The 19,884-nt window shown below is 34.1% G+C and overlaps 1 protein-coding gene and 1 pseudogene across 3 annotated transcripts in view; one reads left to right on the top strand and one right to left on the bottom strand.

Moving 5' to 3' along the window:
• The window catches only part of LOC141517165 (DNA-directed RNA polymerase III subunit RPC6 pseudogene), a 35,868-nt pseudogene extending 16,651 nt beyond the window's left edge, over positions 1-19,217 (bottom strand).
• Positions 1-19,884, top strand: part of SBF2 (SET binding factor 2) — a 483,290-nt gene that overhangs the window by 126,746 nt on the left and 336,660 nt on the right. The gene's annotated exons all lie outside the window — the stretch shown is intronic.

Genomic DNA, 19,884 nt, shown 5'->3' with positions numbered 1-19,884 from the left:
TATAGCAAGGTCAGAAGTTATGAAAAAACTTCCCCATCAACTAGGGAAGCATTTTTCCACTGTACCTTCTTGTTCACTGGAGGAACTGAGGTCTGCAAGATGGGGAAGCATGTGACCCAAAGAAATACCTTGACACTTTTGACCCAGGGTGCCTTTTTGCTCTTAAGGTTCCTACCAAGTCCATTTCTGAAGCAGTGCCAAAGGATGAATTGCTGGCTTGCTTGGCTGGGCTGCCCTGACTATCCAATATTCCACAACTGGACGGGGTCAAGCTTGTTGCTTTTCATTGCTGGCTCCTCACCTTGCTTTCTCACTGATTCTTGATTTCTGAAAACATCTCTGGTGACCTTTTCAGGATTTTTAACTTCCATAAAATCATGACCTGGTCAGTGAATACTCATTCACTTAAGATGAAGACAGAATAAACTCAACCAGCAGAGGCATCATATCCATGGAGACACCTGGTGGCTGGACTGATAAGCTCATCTCAGGCTCAGCCCATTAGAAGATTTTGCATCACTGTGTGGTATACTCACAGGCGAATGCTCCTTCTCTAAAAAAGGGAAGAGGGTCATTACATATGCCTAGAAGTAGGTTCCCCAAATTCCCAAAGTGTTGGTTTGTCAGTAGCCAAAAAATATCACATATACTCTGCACTTGTCATCAGGAAAGGCAAATCTTTGTATTCTCTATGGACTAGACCCTCATTTATTAGTTTCCCATTATACAGACTTGAACAGTAAATTTTTAATACTTATAAAATATATTTGTATATATGTATTATATATAAATTTATATTTATGTACTTGATATAATCAATAGTTTCACTAAATTAAAATGAAAATTCTTTTATTAGTATGTATAAATATTGAATGCAAAAACATTTTTAGAGTTCTGGTTAAAGACATATTGAATATAAATAAAATATATATATATATACACACACATATATATATATATGCAGTGAAGCAAACATGGGGTTGATTTAATTTGTATATATTTTTATTTAATTCTCCATTAATGGCCCAATTGGAATATACATGAAGACCTTGATTTTACCAGCTACTAGTGCCTTTCCCCATTAAAATTATCTCATTTGTTTGATATAAATTTAGGAAATGCACACTCATGTATATAGTCTTCCTAAAGAGAATGTGATCTTCTTGAATCCTCTGATAAAGATTGCAGCCTATCAATGCCCCCTCAGCCTGGGTGAATGACATCATGTCCTCTCTTAAGTTCTCCATAGAAGGTCTACCCAGTAGTATGTGGAGACCTTCTTCTAGATTTCCTGACCTTTTCCTAGATTCTCTAGGAAGATGTGAGTTGATCATGTTATCTTTTGCTCTAACCATATGACTAGCCCTTCTTTCTAGTCATGCATCCCTTTTAGGATTCCCTTAAATCACTTCTCTGAGAAGTTCTTAGAAACATGTTACCTACTTACCATGCAAAGTGTTGGCCTCAGGGTAAACTGGAATTTTAATTTTCAGAAAATGTCATATGCTATGATTGGCAGCCATAAAGCATCACCAAAAAAATGCTTTTATTAAAAGGAAGGGCCTTAGAGGGCTATAAAATTGTGCATACCCTTTGATCCAGCTTACTAAGTCAGTCTACTAAGGAGATCAAAGAAAAGAAAAAGGGATCTATATGTACAAAAGCACTTATAGCAGCCCTTTTTGTGGTGGGAAAGAATTGGAAAATAAGGGGATGCCCATTATTTGGAGAATCATTGAACAAATTGTGGTATATACAATCAATGGAGTCCTATTATGGTATAAAAAATGAAAAGCAGAATGGTTTTAAAAAAACCTAGGGATTCCCATAAGACTTATATGAAGTGAGAAAAACCAAGAGAATAATGTACACAGCACCAGCAATATTATGTGATGACCAACTGTGAATGATTGTTATTTTTAGCAATATAATAATCCAAGACAATTCCAAAGGACTCAAAATGAAAATGCTATTTACATCCAGAGAAAGAACTGATGGAGTGTGAACACAGAGTGAGGCATGCAATTTTTCTATTTTGTTTGTTTTTCATAGTTTTTTTTTAATTCTGTGTCTTTTATAACAGAAGTAAAATAGAATTATGTTTTACATTATTATAGATAGATAACCTATATTACATTGCTTGCTGTCTTGGGATGAAATGAGAAGAGGGAGAAAATTTGGAACTTAAAATTAAAAAAAAGAAAGTTAAAATTGTTTCTATAATTGGGGGAGTGGGTAGAATATATATATATGCAAGGCAATGGGATTAAGTGGCTTGCCCAAGGCCACACAGCTAGGTAATTATTAAGTGTCTGAGGCCAGATTTGAACTCAGGTACTCCTGACTCCAAGGCCAGTGCTCTATCCACTGCACCATCTAGCCACTCCTATTTTTTCTTTTAAAAAAGAAATGATTAAATAGTATGGTTTCAGAAAAATGTGGGAAGACTTATATGAAGTGAGTGAGTGGAACCAAGACAACATTGTACACAGCAATATTAATATTGTAACAGTGATCAACATTAAAAGACTTAGTACTCTGATAAGTACTCCAAGACAATTTCAAAGGACCCGTGATGGGAAAAAGTTATCCACCTTCTGAGAGAGAATTGATGAACTCTGAGTGCAGTTTGAAGTGTAGTCTTTTTAACTTATTTTATGTTTCTTTTTATTGTTATTGTTTGCAACATGGCTAAGATGAAAATATGGAAGAGGATGAAAATATGGAAGAGGATAAAAAGATTGAATTCTGAATTCTTAAGCTGATTAAATCAGGACAAATTAACTTTACTTTAAAATAAATTCATAATGTATATGCATTTTCCTAATTGAGTAAATATCTGCAGTGTCATGATAGTTTTTGAATAGTTGAAGAAAAAATTGTGAGATTTCCTTCTTGTTTTAATCTTGGCATGTTTGTAAGTGACTAGGATGAATGGGGAGGGAAATGTTGTTTTATTTTTTCCTACATCTGGAAGAGTGAATTCACATCTGGTTCACGGATTTCCTCCATGGAGATAATCCAAATTCAGTGTCAAGATTAGAGCAAACATTTATGGGTGTTCAGAATTTTGTGTGGAATTTGAAATATTTTGTTTAGAAGCAATGGGCAAAACAATTGACTCAGATGTTTGTGTTCATATGTTCTAATTTTAGATATATTTCTTCATATTTAAAAGTAAAAAGTTTTGTACTTTATACCATACCAAGGGAATTATAAACTTTTGCTGAACAAATCCTTTTAGGTGTTTCTAACCCCAAAATAATTCCATGAAAGTAACTTTAAATTTACTTTATTTCCTTTTATTCTTAAGTCTTTATCATTGTTAAAGTTCCCAAACTTCTTTTTAAAAATGTACCATATCAAAGTATGCTTGTAGAACATAGTTTTTAGCAAGATGAATTGTCTCAATATAATTATTAGCTGTCTTCATAAGTTACATTAATCATTTAAAAAATTTATCGTAATCTAAACCTATGTAAAATGATATGCACAAGTTTTGCATTTTACAATGTGTCATTCATTATTCTGCATCTTTCCCATCACTGTAATGGCTAACAAATGTATTTGTGTCTGAAAAGGTCCCTTGAGCAACTAAAGTAAAAACATGTGTGTGCCCAATCCCAGGAGTGTGCAAACTAAAATAGCTTTATTAAACTTTTCTGAATTACTGGTTTATGGAGTTAGCCAAAACTAATTACTGATCATTTGAAGTAAGCATGACATAGGTAAGATAAATGCATATAGAATTTTAAAAGTTCCACATTAGAGAAAATGTCAAAGTTTTCAAACATTATTATAGTTTGGTTTCATTCTTAGCATTTTTCCATTATGTTTTTGTTGTCTTATCAATTTATGTTTTGGTTTTTGCAAGGCAATGGAGTTAAGCTGCTTCACACAACTACGTAAGTATTAAGTGTGTGAGGTAGAATTTGAACTCAGGTCCTCCAGACTCCAGGGCCTGTCCTCTATCCACTGTGCCACCTAGTTGCCTCTCATATTTTGTTTTATATTTAAGAACACATATATAAAAGAGCATACACAATGAACTCTAATTTTCTTAGTGTGGGCATTCCTTTCACTTGATTAACATTTTTTCATTTTTCTCAACTCTTATCTGTGTTATGAGTTTTTACAAGGCAATGGGATTAAGTGACTTGCCCAAACACAGCTAGGTAATTATTAAATGTCTGAGGTCAAATTTGAACTCATGTCCTCCTGACTCCAGGGCCACTGCGCTACGTAGTTGCCTCTGAATCCCTTTATTATATACTAGGGAAACTCTGTAGTTCTTTTATAGTACCAAGATAACATTTGGATTTTTCCCATCCCTTTTTTTTTCATTCCTATCATATGCCTAGCTCATCTCCTTTTGTCATTGTACATGTTCTGTTTGATCTATTTTTTTTCCACTTCTTGCTTCCAAATACTCTTTTTAATATTGGTAATCTTTGATAACCTACTGGAGCTATTATACCAAATACTGAACTTTTCATTGCTGTTTGAATTGTTTGTAGTTTTGATTCTTAAAGATTTTTGCCATACTATTCAGTCACTTTAAATGATCTTTCCTCCTGTACAAAACAATATGATCTAGTTAATTCGTGTTATCTGGACCTGGAAAGCACATTGAAAATCATCTAATCTGCCGCTCTCTGGAGAAGACCAAGAGAGGATAAATGATTTCTCTAAGGTTCCCCAGTGCTAAGCAGTTAAACCAGATTTCAACCCAGGTGTTGGTTGTGCATCTAAACCAGTGTCATTTTACTTTGTCATATGGCCTTTTATTATACTCTACTAGCTCACATGGGTTGCAACAACTTGAAATTGGAAGCATAAGTTTAGCATTAAACTTACTATGGAGTCTTCTACAGTTGCACAAAGAAGCATTTTACATGTATGTTAGGTATAAGGGTTCTGTCAGGCATTATTTGGATTTCTGCCAATTTTTCAACCTGCTTTTTACCATTTGGGTGATTTGGCAGTCCTCATAACCCTAACCCTAACCTTTTAAGGTGGGAGACTCTTCTTAACTAATGAATACCTTATAATGAAATAACCATTCCTTACCTTAGTGGAAATTGTTATCCTATTCTTTCTATATTATGATATTGTAAAGTAGCAAATGGCTTGGGAGACATTGCTTTGGTATGATAATGTAAGGAAGTAACTTGGAACAGGTGCAGAATGTTTAGTTTCAGGTGGTATCCAAGTTTGTAATTGGATAGAATTTGATGGTAAATAATAGACTGTCAACTTTCATAATGGAGAAGGGGAACTGAGTAAGTAGGAGAAAATCAGAACATGTGGGGAAAGTCATATGCTAAAGAGGCATAATGACAAGCAATAAGGCAAAGTCTAGGTGCTATTTACAGTGGTTAATGATAACCAATTAGTCCCTTGAAGCTACTTTGCTCTTTCACAGTTAAATCCCAACTGTTCTATAATGTTCTAAAATACCTCAATCCTGGACCCCATAACATCTAGTTCAGTTTTATTTTTCTATTATTGATCTTTTCTTTTTGAAAAACCCACCTACTGTTTGAATTAGCTAGTATAAGAATGTTTTTTAGAATATACTTTCTCTACTGCCTCTTAAATGGATCTGGCCATGCTGTATGTATGCTCTCTCCTTTTTCCTTTATCTTTCATTACTTGTTAATTCTTTCATTCTCACTCTCTCTGCCTCTGTCTCTTCTCTTTGTTTCTCTCTCTCTCTCTCTGTTGCTGCCTGTCTTCTCTCTGTCTATGACTCTTTCTGCCCTTTCTCTCTTCTAACACTTCATCTTGATCAAGGAAACCTGTTCAATTCCCTCTTTTCATTCCTTTTGATAGCTGAAAAAGACTACAAAATACTGATCAAGCTAGATTCATTTAATAATACTACTTGTATCAAGACATCTGAGAGATATACATATGTGTGTATACATATATACATATATTCATATAATAATTAGATTCTAGCATTAATGTTGGATATACAAATATATAGTAGCTCTACATATATTGGCAGCTCTTCCATTGGCTATCACTATCCATAGAAAAATTATCAACCTTTACAGACTTAAGAAAAGTGGTCATATCAAACAGGTGTGAGCTTTTCTTATCTGTGCTGGCCAAGTAGAACCAATTGGCTAGCTTTATTTCCTTTCATTCCCCAGATGAGCCTTCTGCTCCAGCCAGAATGGAATGAGTTCATACTGTCTTGTTCACACATGTTATACTTTTCTGTCTTCTTCAACCAATGATCCCAACAACCCATCCTTACCTACCTATTTAAACCCTACCCATGCTTTAAGAACTAGCTCAGATCTTAGTTTTACTAGACAACTTTCTCTGCCCCGCTCCACCTTCTGATAATCTTTTCTTTTTGTAATAGGAGACTCCTAGTTGAGATAATAAAATATCACCAGAGAGGCCTTCTAATTCTTGTTATTCTCTTCAGTGCTTTGTGCCTTCAAAATTTTAAATGGTTGTTATAATGCACTTAACTATAATAGCAGGTATTTGAAAAAATACTTGCTATTGCAACATTGTCCACTGTAGTCTTGTGCTGATGCCTCTTCATCATGTGCATCAGACTGCTTTGAAGGTAAGTATGTAATAACTATGATTTTTTTGGATGTAGTTTACCTTACACTGAATTCTGTTCCACAGTGAATAGTTTTAGTAGTATATACTACATGAAAAAATTCCTAGAAATTGTTGAGTGGGGCTCTTTGAGAACATCATTTTTAAACCAAGGAAGCTAGATTAGATGCCTGTTTAGAACCTTTTCACTTCCAGATCTATCATTGTAGTCCAAAATTCTCATATTATAAATGAGAAGATTGAAATCTAGAGAAGGGAAGTAAGTCATCTGGAATCCCACAGCAACCACATATCCACACTTCGTTATTTGAGTTGTGGGGAATATATGTTTGTGTGGTGCTTTATTTGAGTTTTTCTTTGTTATTGTTTTTCTTATCCTTCTTCTTATCTATTTATTTTATTTCCTTAAAGGAAGGAAAGGGGTTTGTTAAGACATATCATTTGACTTCCTTTTTCACAGGAAGAAGTGTCTATCTATCAGTGTACCTTCAAGACAGTATAGCCAGAACTAAGTCAGGATGTTAACTGCTTGTCTTTTAATACAGGATAAAGACATTTCTACCAGCCAGTCACATAGTACAAACAGTTGTTTCTGAATCGCTTAAAGACTAAACTATGCACCAGAAGTAACTGTTTTTAAAATTCCCAGATGTCTGAGTCATATCCTGATATATACATTTATGTTGACTTGTAGTGGAGTTACCCTCCTATGAATATGTGAAAATCATTTAATTTTTATAGGTTATGAGTACAACTTTAGAGATAATTTTAAATGATCTACTGAATATTGAAATCAAGTGAGACATGAACCAGAAAGGTGCTCACTTAAGATGTTCTCTGCTGTAACATAGGGTAACCTAACTAAAATTCAAATAAAGGGGTCTTGTGTATTGGTGACGTGGTTATTCAAATGTTCATATTCATTAATGACATCCTGCTTATTTTTTTTAACTACCGAATGCCACAAAGCCTCAGTCATATCTGTGGTAATTTTAACACGATGGGCTTAACTACCCACAGAAAAAAGCTAAGTAGTTAAAGAACATAGTCTAATTTGCATATTGCAATTTAGTGAGCAATTTAGAAGCAAACTTAGATGAGAATTTAAACATTTTTAATGAAGCATTGGCTCTGGAGCCTGCAGTTAAACTGAGGTGGAAATGAGAAAGGGTGCTATCTACTTGAGTAAGAATAAAAGGATCAAATGAGAGAGACATTTTAGAGGTCAGATTTATTTGACAATATGGGGAATAGATTAGAGAGAAGAGTCAAGAATGACACTGAAATTGTTAACTTCAGTTACTGGAAGATGTTGATGTCTTTGATAGAAATGTGAAAGTTGGGAAGAAGGATGAGTGCTGGGAAAATAGATATACATCTGCTTTGGTCATACTGTATTTCGGATACTAATGGTACTGCAGGCAAATATGTTCAGATGTGCCTAAGGGTTAGAAAAGAATATATATTTGGGAGCCATCTACATAGAACTAATAATTGAACTCATTCAAGTTGATAAGATCACCAAGAAAAAGAACATGTAGAGGAGAGGAAGAGAGGCATCATGAAATTTAGGCCACATATAATGGCACTAAGATAGATTAGAATGGTATATTGATACAGTCAAAAACAGCATAGAAGAATATAGCAATTCAGTCAGGGATAGAATTGTATCTTTGCCCACACTGTGCCATGGAGCAGCATGGCATGGGTAATAGCCTATTTGTATGAGTAATGGGATATGCCTTCTACCCAAAAGCAGTTACTAGGGGGCCTGAGTTTATGTAAGATTTTCAAATTAGGCTGCTATAACAGCTGTCACATTGCCAGTGGGATGATGGGATGTGAGAATATGGGCTATGTTAGAAGATTTCTAAAAATGAACCAGAAAGATCTACTTAGGATAAAGAAGGTGGACTTACAACTTTTGTTCATTAGTGAACATGCTAGAGATTTTTGCTTGTTATTTCTAACTAGAACTGTAACTGAAACATTATGTCTTAAGCTGAAATAATATTTTCTTTTTTTTAAATTTAGTAAAATGTATTGTGTAGCAATCTTTTAAAATTTATTCATTTATTTATTTATTCATTCATTTGTTTGTTTGTTTGTTTGTTTGTTTGTTTGTAGCAATTTTAAATACCAGAACTCAAATTCAGTATTTTAACTTATCATACAGGCAAATAAGCATTTCAGAATTGCAATGAAATCCAATTATATACTGCATAATATAGATAGTATTAAAGGCCTATATTATGCATGCTGCTCTTTCCAACACAACTATCTTGCAGACCAACTACATATAAATATTATATTAAGTGCAGAAAAGCTTTGTGGTACAATGAACTTTTTAATGGTTAACACCTAGTTATTCTAATAATTTTCTTATATGAGTTTCTTATATTTTTATCAGATAATCTTAACATGAATGAATTATATGTATATGTATATGTATATGTATATGTATATGTATATGTATATGTATATGTATATGTATATGTATATGTATGTAATTTGCCAGGAAAAAAATACCACCTCAGATTGAATATACTTTAAGCATATCATTCTTTTAGGAAGTACTATCAGCATAGCCTTTGCATTACCCCAAAGCATATATTTAATAATATTTTTAAAAGTGTGATGTTGCTGTGTTTAATTCTTCTTTTTTTCAAAATTTATTTATTTATTTTCATTGATATATACATGCATATTTCCAAGTTACAAAATTTCCCTCCATCCTCTCTTTCCACCCCCCCTCCCCTCAGCAGGGATAGTCAGGTTAGCATTTTACATACATATTTTGTTAAACATGTTTACATGTTTAGGATTAAGAATTAAGGGAAAGAGATACATAAGAGATAGTTTTTATGAAGTGTTCATCAGATTTAGAAGGGTTGTTATTGTTGTTTTTTCTGTGTATTTTGTTGTGGTTTTTTCTTCCTCTGGGTGGGGATAATATAGTCTATAACCAGTCAAATGCAGTTGTCCTAACTCTCTGGATTGTCTAGAGGAGCTGCCTCCATCAAGGTTGTTCATCTCACAATGTTGTTGACATGGACATTGTTCTCTTGGTTCTATTCCCTTTGCTCAGCATCAGATCCCATCAAGTCATTCCATTCTTCTCTAGAGTCTGACATGGTTTCATATAGAATAATAGTATTCCATAGTATTCATGTATCATAACTTGTTTAGCTATTCCCCAATTGATGGGAATCCCCTCAATTTCCAGTTCTTTGCCACTACAAAAAGAATTGCTATGAATATTTTGGAACATATAGGACTTCCCATTTTTAATAATTTCTAGTTCCATATTGTTCTCCAGAAAGGTTAGATCTGTTCACCACTCCACCAGCAATGCATCAGTGTCTCAATCCTCCCACAACTTCTCCAGTATTGATCATCTTCCCTTTTTCTCATCTGGGCTAATCTAATAGGTGTGAGATGATACCACATTGTTTTAATTTGCAATTTTTCATATGCTTGTGTATAATTTGAAAATTTTTCATATCCTTCGACTATTTATCAATTGGAAAATGACTTGTGATCTTTTAAATTTGATGCAATTCTCTATATGTTTTAGAAATGAGACCTTTATCAGAAGATTGTTTCCCAGCTTTCTGCTTTCCTTTTAATTTTGACAGCATTAATTTTATTTTTAAGGTTTTTGCAAGGCAAATGGGGTTAAGTAGCTTGCCCAAGGCCACACAGCTAGGTAATTATTAAGTGTCTGAGACCGGATTTGAACCCAGGTACCCCTGACTCCAGGGCCGGTGCTTTATCCACTACACTACCTGGTTGCTCCTACACAGCATTGATTTTATTAGTGCAAAAACTTTTTAATTCAATATAGTTAAAATCATTCATTTTGCAGGTTATAATGTGCTCCAATTCTTGTTTAGTGATAAATTTATCCCTTTTCCATAGATCTGGTAGAATATGTTTTGTTCTATTAATTTATCCTTATTCTGGTATAGGGTGTGAGATGTAGATCTATGCCTAGTTTTTGCCATACTATTTTCCAGTTTTCCCAAAAATTCTTGGCAAATAGTGAGTTCTTATCCCAAAGGCTGATGCTTTGAGTCTGTCAAATTAGTAGATTGCTGTAGTCATTTACTGCAGTTTCTTTTGAACCTATCCTAATCCACTGATCCATTACTCTGTTTCTTAACCAGTACCAGGAAGTTTTGATGACTTCTGCTTTATTAGTATAGTTTTAGATCTGGTAGAGCTAGGCCACCTTCCTTTACATTTTTTTCCCCATCTATTTCCTTGCTATTTTTTGCCCTTTTATTGCTCGAGATGAATTTTGTTACCATTTTTTCCTAGCTTGGTAAAGTAGTTATTTGGTAGTTTGATTGGTATGGCACTGAATAAGTAATTTAATTTGGGTAGAATTATCATTTTTATTATATTAGCTCGACCTAACCATGAGCATTTGACATTTTTCCAATTATTTAGATCTGACTTTATTTGGGTGAGGAGTGCTTTATAATTTTGTTCATACAGTTTCTGGTTTTGTCTTGGGAGGTAGATTCCCAAGTATTTAATGTTTTCTATAGATATTTTAAATAGAATTTCTCTTTCTGCTTCTTGCTCTTGGGCTTTATTGTTCATATATAGAAATGCTGATGATTTATGTGGATTTATTTTAATATCCTGCTACTTTGATGAATTTGTTAATTGTTTCAAGGGATTTTTTTAATGATTTTCCTGGGTTCTCTAGGTATACCATCATATCATCTGCAAAGAGTGAAAATTTTGCTGCTACATTGCCAATTCTGATTCCTTAAATTTCTTTTTCTTCTCTTATTTCTATTTCTAGCATTTCTTTTTTTAAATATTATTTCTTTTTTTAAAGATTTTATTTATTTTGAGTTTTATGATTTTTTCCCCAATCCTACTTCCTCACCCCCCACAGAAGGCAATTTGCCAGTCTTTACATTGTTTCCATGGTATACATTAATCCAAATTGAATGTCTTAACAGAGAAATCATATCCTTAAAGAAGAAACATAAAGTATAAGAGATTATTGCTAGCATTTCTAATGCTATATTGAATAACAATGGTGATAATGGGCATCCTTGTTTTACCCCTGATTTTATTGGAAATAAAATTTATTCCCATTAAATATAACATTTGTTGATGGTTTTAGATAGATAATATCTATATTTTAAGAAAAACTCCTTTTATTCCTAAACTTTTAAGAAAAACTTTTATTCCTAAACTTTCTAGTGTTTTTAAAAGGAATGGATGTTGTATTTTATCAGCATCTATTGAGATAATTATATGATTTCTGTTGGTTTTGCTATTGATATGTTTAATTATGTTGAGTGTTTTCCTAATGTTGAACCATCTCTGCCTGCCTGGTATAAATACAACCTGATCATCCTGGTAATAACTTGCTGTAGTCTCAATGCTAAAATTTTTTAAAGAATTTTTTTTTAAAGATTTCATTAGGGAGATTGGACTATAATTTTCTTTGTCTGTTTTGGTCCTTCCTGGTTTAGGTATCAGCACCATGTTGGTGTCATAAAAGGAGTTTGGCAGAACTCCTTGCTCACTTACTTTTTTAAACAGTTTATGTCGAGTAGAAATTAATTGTTCCTTAAATGTTTGGTAGAATTCACTTGTAAACCCATCTGGACCTAGAGACTGTTTCTTAGGGAGTTTATTGATGATTTCTTTAATTTCTTTTTTCTGAATTGGAGTTATTTAAGTAATTTATTTCCTCTTCTGTTAATCTGGGCATTTTGTATTTCTGTAAAATTCATTTATTTCACTCAAGTTATCCAATTTATTGGCATACAGTTTGGCAAAGTAGCTCTGAATTATCTCTTTAATTTCCTCCTCATCGGTGGGGAGTTCACCCTTTTCATTTTTGATACTGGTAATTTGGTTATCTCTTTTTTTAATCAGATAACCAAAAATTTGTCTATTTTATTGATATTTTCATAAAATCAACTCTTAGTTTTATTTATGAGATCAGTGGTTTTCTTGCTTTCTATTTTATTAATCTCTCCCTTGTTTTTCAGAATTTCTAATTTGGTATTTAATTGGGGATGTTTAATTTGTTCTTTTTCTAGTTTTTTAGGTACATACCCAATTCATTGATTTCCTTTTTCTCAATTTTATTCATCTAGGCATTTAGAGATATAGTTTCCCCTCAAAGTTGCCTTGGCTGCATCCCAAAATTTTGGTATGATGTCTCATTATTATAATTTTCTTGGATATAATTATTGATTATTTCTTTTTTATTTGTTTTTTGATTCACCCATTATTTAAGATAAAATAGTTTAATTTTCAGTTAGTTCTTGGTTTATCTTTCTCAGACTTTTTTTTTTACAAGGCAATGGGATTAAATGGCTTGCCCAAGACCACACAGCTAGGTAATTATTAAGTGTCTGAGCTGGGATTTGAACTCAGGTGCTCCTGACTCCAAGGCCTGTGCTCTATCCACTGCGCCACCTAGCCGCCCCTCTGACCTTTTATTACATGTAATTTTTATTACATAATGGTCTGAGAAGTGTGTATTTATTATTTCTTCCTTCATTTAATTATAAGGTTTTTATGCCCTAGTACATGATCAGTTTTGGTGAAAGTACCACGTACTGCAGAGAAAAAGGTATATTCTTTTCTATCCCCATTAAGTTTTCTCTGGAGGTCTATCATGTCTACGTTTTCTAAGATTTCATTCACCTTCTTAACTTCCTTCTTGTTTATTTTGTTAGATTTATCTAGTTCTTAGAGATGGAGATTGAGGTCTCCCATTACTAAAGTTTTGCTGTCTATATCTCCTTGTAATTCACTCAGCTTTTCCTCTAGGGATCTGTATGTTTTTGCCAAGTCATCATTATCTTAGATCCAGTCATTCCTTTGTATCATTGTGTTACTTCTCAAGGCTAAGCTCCTTCATTTTACTCTTGTCTACTCACTCTTTTTCAGATTGAATGCATCCTTCAAAGTCTAGCTTAGAACCATAGAAACCTGGGGACTCTTTCTTCTTAGGAAGTTTTCTCTCTTATCATTTAGCACTTCATTCTCTTTTGATGTGTCTCAAACTCCCGAGAGCAGCAACATTGCCTCCATGACTCTTAAATATCCATAGCACATATTACAGGTACATGTCTGAGTTAAAAATAGATAAAACTTGGTCAAGATCACATGGTGAGTAATTGACAGTCTGTATTTTACCCTCAGTTCTTTGGTTCCAAGTCCTTTCCCCTGGCTGTGCAGTGAATGGACAGTGACCTCAAAGCTACTCTCATAGTGCAGGTCACTATGGAGGGGAGGAAAAGGCAGTCTTAAATAATCTTTTCTTTTTTTCTATTAAAATTTTTATTTTCTCCTCCCTCTACATTCCTCCCTAGCCAGTGGAAGAAAAAAAGAAGAGAGAAAACCTTGTAACAAATGTGTATAGTTAAACAAATAAATTCCCTCATTCGCCTTATTTAAAAACTGCATTTTCTTTTTGCAAGGCAATGGGGTTAAGTGGCTTGCCCAAGGCCACACGGCTAGGTAATTATTATTAAGTTTCTGAGGCCAGATTTGAACTCAGGTACTCCTGACTCCAGGGCCGGTGCTCTATCCACTGTGCCACCTAGCCACCCCCTATTTGTTTTTCTAATTACATGGTTTTACCAGTAATTTTTTGCAAGGTTCTGAGTTTTATATTTTTCTCCCTTCCCCCTTTCCCTCTCCCCTGCCCCTGACAGAAAGCAATCTAATATAGGCTCTACATTTATAATCATGCTAAGCATAGATCCATATTCATCATGTTATGAGAGAAGAATCAAATCCAAATCCCTTAGAGAGGGAAAAAATGTCATAATACATAAGACAACTTTTAAAAATTGAAAATAAATAAACTTTTATCTTCATTTAAACTCCCCAGTTCCTTCTCTGGATATGGATGATACTTTCCATCATAAGTCTTTTAAAATTGTCTTTGATTATTATGCTGCTGAAATGAACAAGTCTATCATAGTTGATCATCATCCCATGTTATTGTTAGTGGATATAATGTTCTACATCACTTCATGTAAATCTTTCCAGACTTTTCTGAAATCCTGTCCCTCATGATTTCTTATAGAACAATAGTGTTTCCTCACATCCACAATTTGTTCAACCATTCCCAATTGATGGGCATCCTTTCAATTTCCATTTCTTTTCACTATAGAAAGAGCTGCTGTGAGTGTTTTTGTACATATAAGATTTTTCATGATCTCTTCAGGATACAGACTCAGTAGTGGTATTGCTGGATCAAAGGGCCTGCAGTTTTATTGTCTTTAGGCATAATTCTAAATTGCTCTTTAGAAAAGAGCAACTCCACCAATAATGCATTAGTGTCCCAGTTTTCTGATATCCCCACCAGCATTGATCATTTCCTTTCTAGCCATATTGACCAATCTGATATGTGTGATATGGTACCCTAGAGATGTTTTAATTTTTATTTCTCTAATCAATAATGATTTAGAACAATTTTTCATGTAACTTCCTCTGATGATTGTCTTTCCATATCCTTTGACCATTTAATCAATTGAAGAATGACTTTTTTTAAAATAAAATTTGTCTTATATATTTGTCTCTATATATTGTAGAAATGAGTCCTTTGTCAGAAGCACCAGTTGCGAAAATTGTTTCCCTATATACTACATTCCTTTTAATCTTGGTTGCAGTGGTTTTATTTGTGTAAAACCTTTTTAATTTAATCAAAATTGTCCAGTTTATTTTTTTATAATATTCTCTTTCTCTTCCTTAGTCATAAACTGCTCCCCTTTCCATAGATCTGATAGGTAAACTATTCCTTATTTTCCAAGTTGGTTTATATTACCTTTTATGTCTGAATCTGGCAAATATTTTGACCTTATCTTGGAATAGGATGTGAGATGTTGGTCTATGCCTAGTTTCTGCCATACTATCTTCCAATTTTCCCAGTTTTTATCAAAGAATGAGTTTTTATTTCAGAAACTGGAATCTTTGAGTTTATCCAACAGTAGATCACTGTAGTCATTTACTGCTGTTTCTTTTGCACCTAATTATCTATTCCTTTGATCCACCACTTCTTAGTACCAAACAGTTATGAGGACTAATGCTTTATAATATAATTTTAGTTACAGTCTTGCTAGTCCACCTTCCTTTGCAATTTTTAAAATTTATTTTAATTCCCTTGATATTCTTGACTTTTTGTTCCCCATATGAATTTAGTTGTCTTTTCTAGCTCACTAAGGTAATTTTTTGAAAGTTTAATTGGTATGGCACTGAATAAGTAATTTAATTTAGGTAGAATTATCATTTTTATTATATTAATTTGGCCTACCTTTGAGCAATTGATATTTGCCCAGTAACTTTGATCTGATTTTGTGTGAAAAGTGTTTTATAGTTGTTTTCATATAGTTTCTGAGTCAGTCTTGGCAAGTAGACTCCCAAATATTTTATATTGTCTGCAGTAATTTTAAATGGGATTTCTCTTTCTCTCTCTTGCTACTGTATCTTGTTAGCAATATACAGAAATGCTGAGAATTTATGTGGGTTTATTTCATATCCTGTGACTTTGCTACAGTTTCTAATTGTTTCTATGAGTCAAAATTTTTTTTTTTTTTTTATTCTGTACTCAGGGTATCATTTCCCTGTCAGAAGGGGAACAGCATTCTTCAACATTGGCCTTCTGGATTTTGATTCTGCTAAAATAATCTTCCTGAAGTTTGCGTACACTATTGCCCCATTCAAAAAAATTCAGAAGCTTGCTTTGCTGCCTCTTGAATGAAACTCCTCAGCCCAGCATTTAAAGTTCTTGATAGGGCTGGCTAGGTGGCACAGTGCATAGAGCACTGGCCCCAGAGTCAGGAGTACCTCAGTTCAAATCCAGCCTCAGACACTTAATAATTACCTAGCTGTGTGGTCTTGGGCAAGCCACTTAACCCCATTTGCCTTGCAAAAAAACCCAAAAAACAAAAAAAAAAAAAAAACCCAGAAACAAAACCCTAAAAAAAAAAGCAATAAAGTTCTTGATGCCCAACCCAAGCCTACTTTCCATGCTTTGCCCACTATAATTTGTCTCAAACATAGTGATGTTATTTTGATCTTCTAAAGTATTGAACAAGAATGACCATATCCATATCCTCTAAATACATGGGGAAAACCATGTCTGAAATGTACTCTCTTCACCTCTATCTCTTAGAGTCTTTAGGATTCCTTCTTTATTCAATTTAGTTGCTTTTCCTGATCCTCTTAGTTGTTACTGTTCTCACCATTTTCAAATTATCACTCCCCTTTGTAAAGTATCACATTCTCATAATAGTAAACTCCTTTAGGTCAAGGTTCTTTCATTTTTCATGAACACTTTATACCCACCTCCAATCCCACTCCCTCCAATTGTAGCCAAAGTGTCAAGCAAAACAAAATCTCTTCATGTTGTTTTCCTATTCGACCCCTCTAAGTACACTCTCTTCCTCTTTCCCTATAGTTTTCCAACCATAGCCCTACAACCCTCCCCAACCAAGTATCAGATATATTCTCTTCCCTCTGTCCCTTTAGTACCCCAACCATGGTACTCATTAAAGTATGGATTAAGGCAAAATAACTTCTTAATCTCTTTATGTCCAGCCCTTCTAACTAGTTCCTATCCTCTGTCCTATGTTGTCTCTAAACCTGTTTAAGTATCTAGTAAAGTAAGATCACTTCTGATTTAATTATATTTAGCACTTCTAAGTACTCAAGTACTGAGTCACCCTGAAGGTCTCTTTTGAGAAATTTAGAGTTGATTATAAAGCTTGGGAATCTCTGGCAAAGGACAACCCAACATAGAGTGCCTTCTTCAGACAAAAGTGTTGAGCTCTAAGAGTAGAGCAGGATTAAAGTAGCTGAAAGTAAATGTGAGATATATAAGTTTAGAGTAAACAACAGGTGTTCACCTAGATTATTTATGCCCAACCTGTGGTAGAGCATTCTGAGCTCATGTTGGTCTGATCAACCATAGTTGGACCCAATATAATTTGTCTGAAACATAGTGATGTCATTGTGATCTTCAATATTGAACAAAAATGACCATATCCATATCCTCTAAATACAATTTCTTCAACTATATTCAACCTTTTAACTCTCTGAGAGAAATCCAATTCTCAAGAGTTGCAAAGGATATATCTTCTCTTGGACAGATGTATGCAATCTAATGTTCTTGACTAGCATATTTTTCCCTCTTTCTACTTTCCTTTTCAGGCATCTCTTGAGTCTTGTAGTTGAAGATCAAATTTTCTGTTCAGTTCTAGTCTTTTTATCAGAAAATCTTGGCAGTTCCCTCTTTCATTGAAAGTTTGTCTTTTCCCCTAACAGAATATGCTGAATTTTGCAAGTTAGTAGATTCTTGGTTGTAATCCCAGGTCCTTTGCCCTTTGAAATATCATGTTCCAGGTCCTCTAATCCTTTAATTTTGAAGTAATAAGTCCTATGTAATTCTGATTGTGCTTCCTTTGTATTGTAATTGCTTCTTTTTTGAGTTTTCCTCCTCCTCCTCCTCCTCCTCCTCCTCCCTCCTCCTCCCCCTCCTCCTCCCCTCCTCCTCCATATATATCAGAAATTTTAAACTTTATTAAATACTTATATGTTCTTCACAGCAGGAGGTCTATTTTTTTAGCAGTGTACTTTAATGAACCAACCTTAATACTTCATCATAATAATACTTGGTTTTCTTTTTGCATTTGTAATTGCTATTAAAATTCCAGCCATTCTGTCATATATATATATATCTATATCTATATGTGTGTGTGTGTATATATATACATATATATACACACACATACACACACACACACACACACACACACACACAATTTGATGGTGAAATTTCACCACCTTCATGGCAGTCATCAAAAACCAGTCAGAGTCCACAAGGTGCTTGAACTAAGCCAGTAGGCTGTATGATTGGACTAACAGCCCTATACAGTTTCATATGTCCATCAACACTGTCAACTGTACCTTCTTTGGCAGCAATAATGGTCATTTCCACTTGGCTATCATAAATATGTTCAAAATTGTTTTAGTATCTTCCATAGAAAACTCTACCTTACCTAATGCCTAGCTCACAAATATATTTCTATACTTCATGAAATGAAGCGATTAACTGTTTCTTTGTATCATGGAGTTCTGTTTGCTTTCTCAAGCTGTTTTTGCCTTGCTTTGTAAGAATTTAAAACACTGTTGGTTTAGTACTTATACAAATTCAGATTCAAAATCTTGGTCACTATATCAGGCTCTACCAGTTGCTGATTGTAACTTATACAGCATATAAACTTCCTTCTTTGAGGCGGCCACAGATTTAACAGCTTGGATAAGCATTTTACTCTCCAAATTATTTAGTATTTTTTTTTATTTCATTTAAGGGCAAGTTACTTTTATATATCAAATATCTCTGCTCCAGATACTTTTATTTCTAGCATCTTCTATGATTTTATATACTAGCTTTCCTTGATTATCTGATCCCTTCATTTTCTCAGTATTTTGAGATTCTTTTATTCTATACAGAAGGCCTATATTGCTCCTTAAGAGATCCAACTGTCCCTTACCATAGATATGAGTCTATTGATGGCCATTGCCCTCTGTGGGGCTTCTGTGTGAGGCATCTCATTCTAAATAACTTGGTCTGTGATCCCATGAGGAAACTGATGACATAATTCTATAATCCTGTTTTCTATTTTGACCCGGTCTGCATCCGGCTGCTGTGCCTTCACTTTCACCTCAGCTATGAGGACGCCATGCTTGATACATCCACTGTTTCTAATAAGGGAGTTAATGTCATGAAATTGCCTTGTAAAGTATAAAACACTTTGCTTTTAGACAGTGGGTAGGGGACTTCCTAAGCCTTTCTCTTTCTTTGCCCTGAGAACTTCCTTTTAATTCTTGCCTCACAAATGAGCATAACTTTTATCCAGACTGTGACACAAAATGTTAATGAAGCCTGTGTTTTTTTGTCATTGACTGTACTTGGATCCATCACTTTAGATCTTTTCTGGAAGTAGATGTAAATCAATCAAACAAGCACTTATTCACCATACATAATGTACTAGACATGAGCCTACAAAGACAAAAAAAATCACTGCCCTCAAGATATTTCTATTTGTGTGTTTGTGTGTGTGTGTGTGTGTGTGTGTAACATGTGCACAAATAAGAATAGTACAAGGAAAATAGAGGAAGAACACTAGTAATTAGGGATGCTCCAGAAGACTCCCCAGAGGAGCCAGTTCCTAAACTGAGCCTTGAAGGAGAAGACAAGGAGCTGGAGATGAGGAAGGAGCATGTTCTAGG

Source organism: Macrotis lagotis, chromosome 3 (assembly GCF_037893015.1).
Source record: "Macrotis lagotis isolate mMagLag1 chromosome 3, bilby.v1.9.chrom.fasta, whole genome shotgun sequence".
In the NCBI taxonomy this organism is placed as follows: domain Eukaryota; kingdom Metazoa; phylum Chordata; class Mammalia; order Peramelemorphia; family Peramelidae; genus Macrotis; species Macrotis lagotis.
The sequence above is the reverse complement of the archived record's forward strand: the minus strand, read 5'-3'. Positions and strand labels throughout refer to the sequence as shown.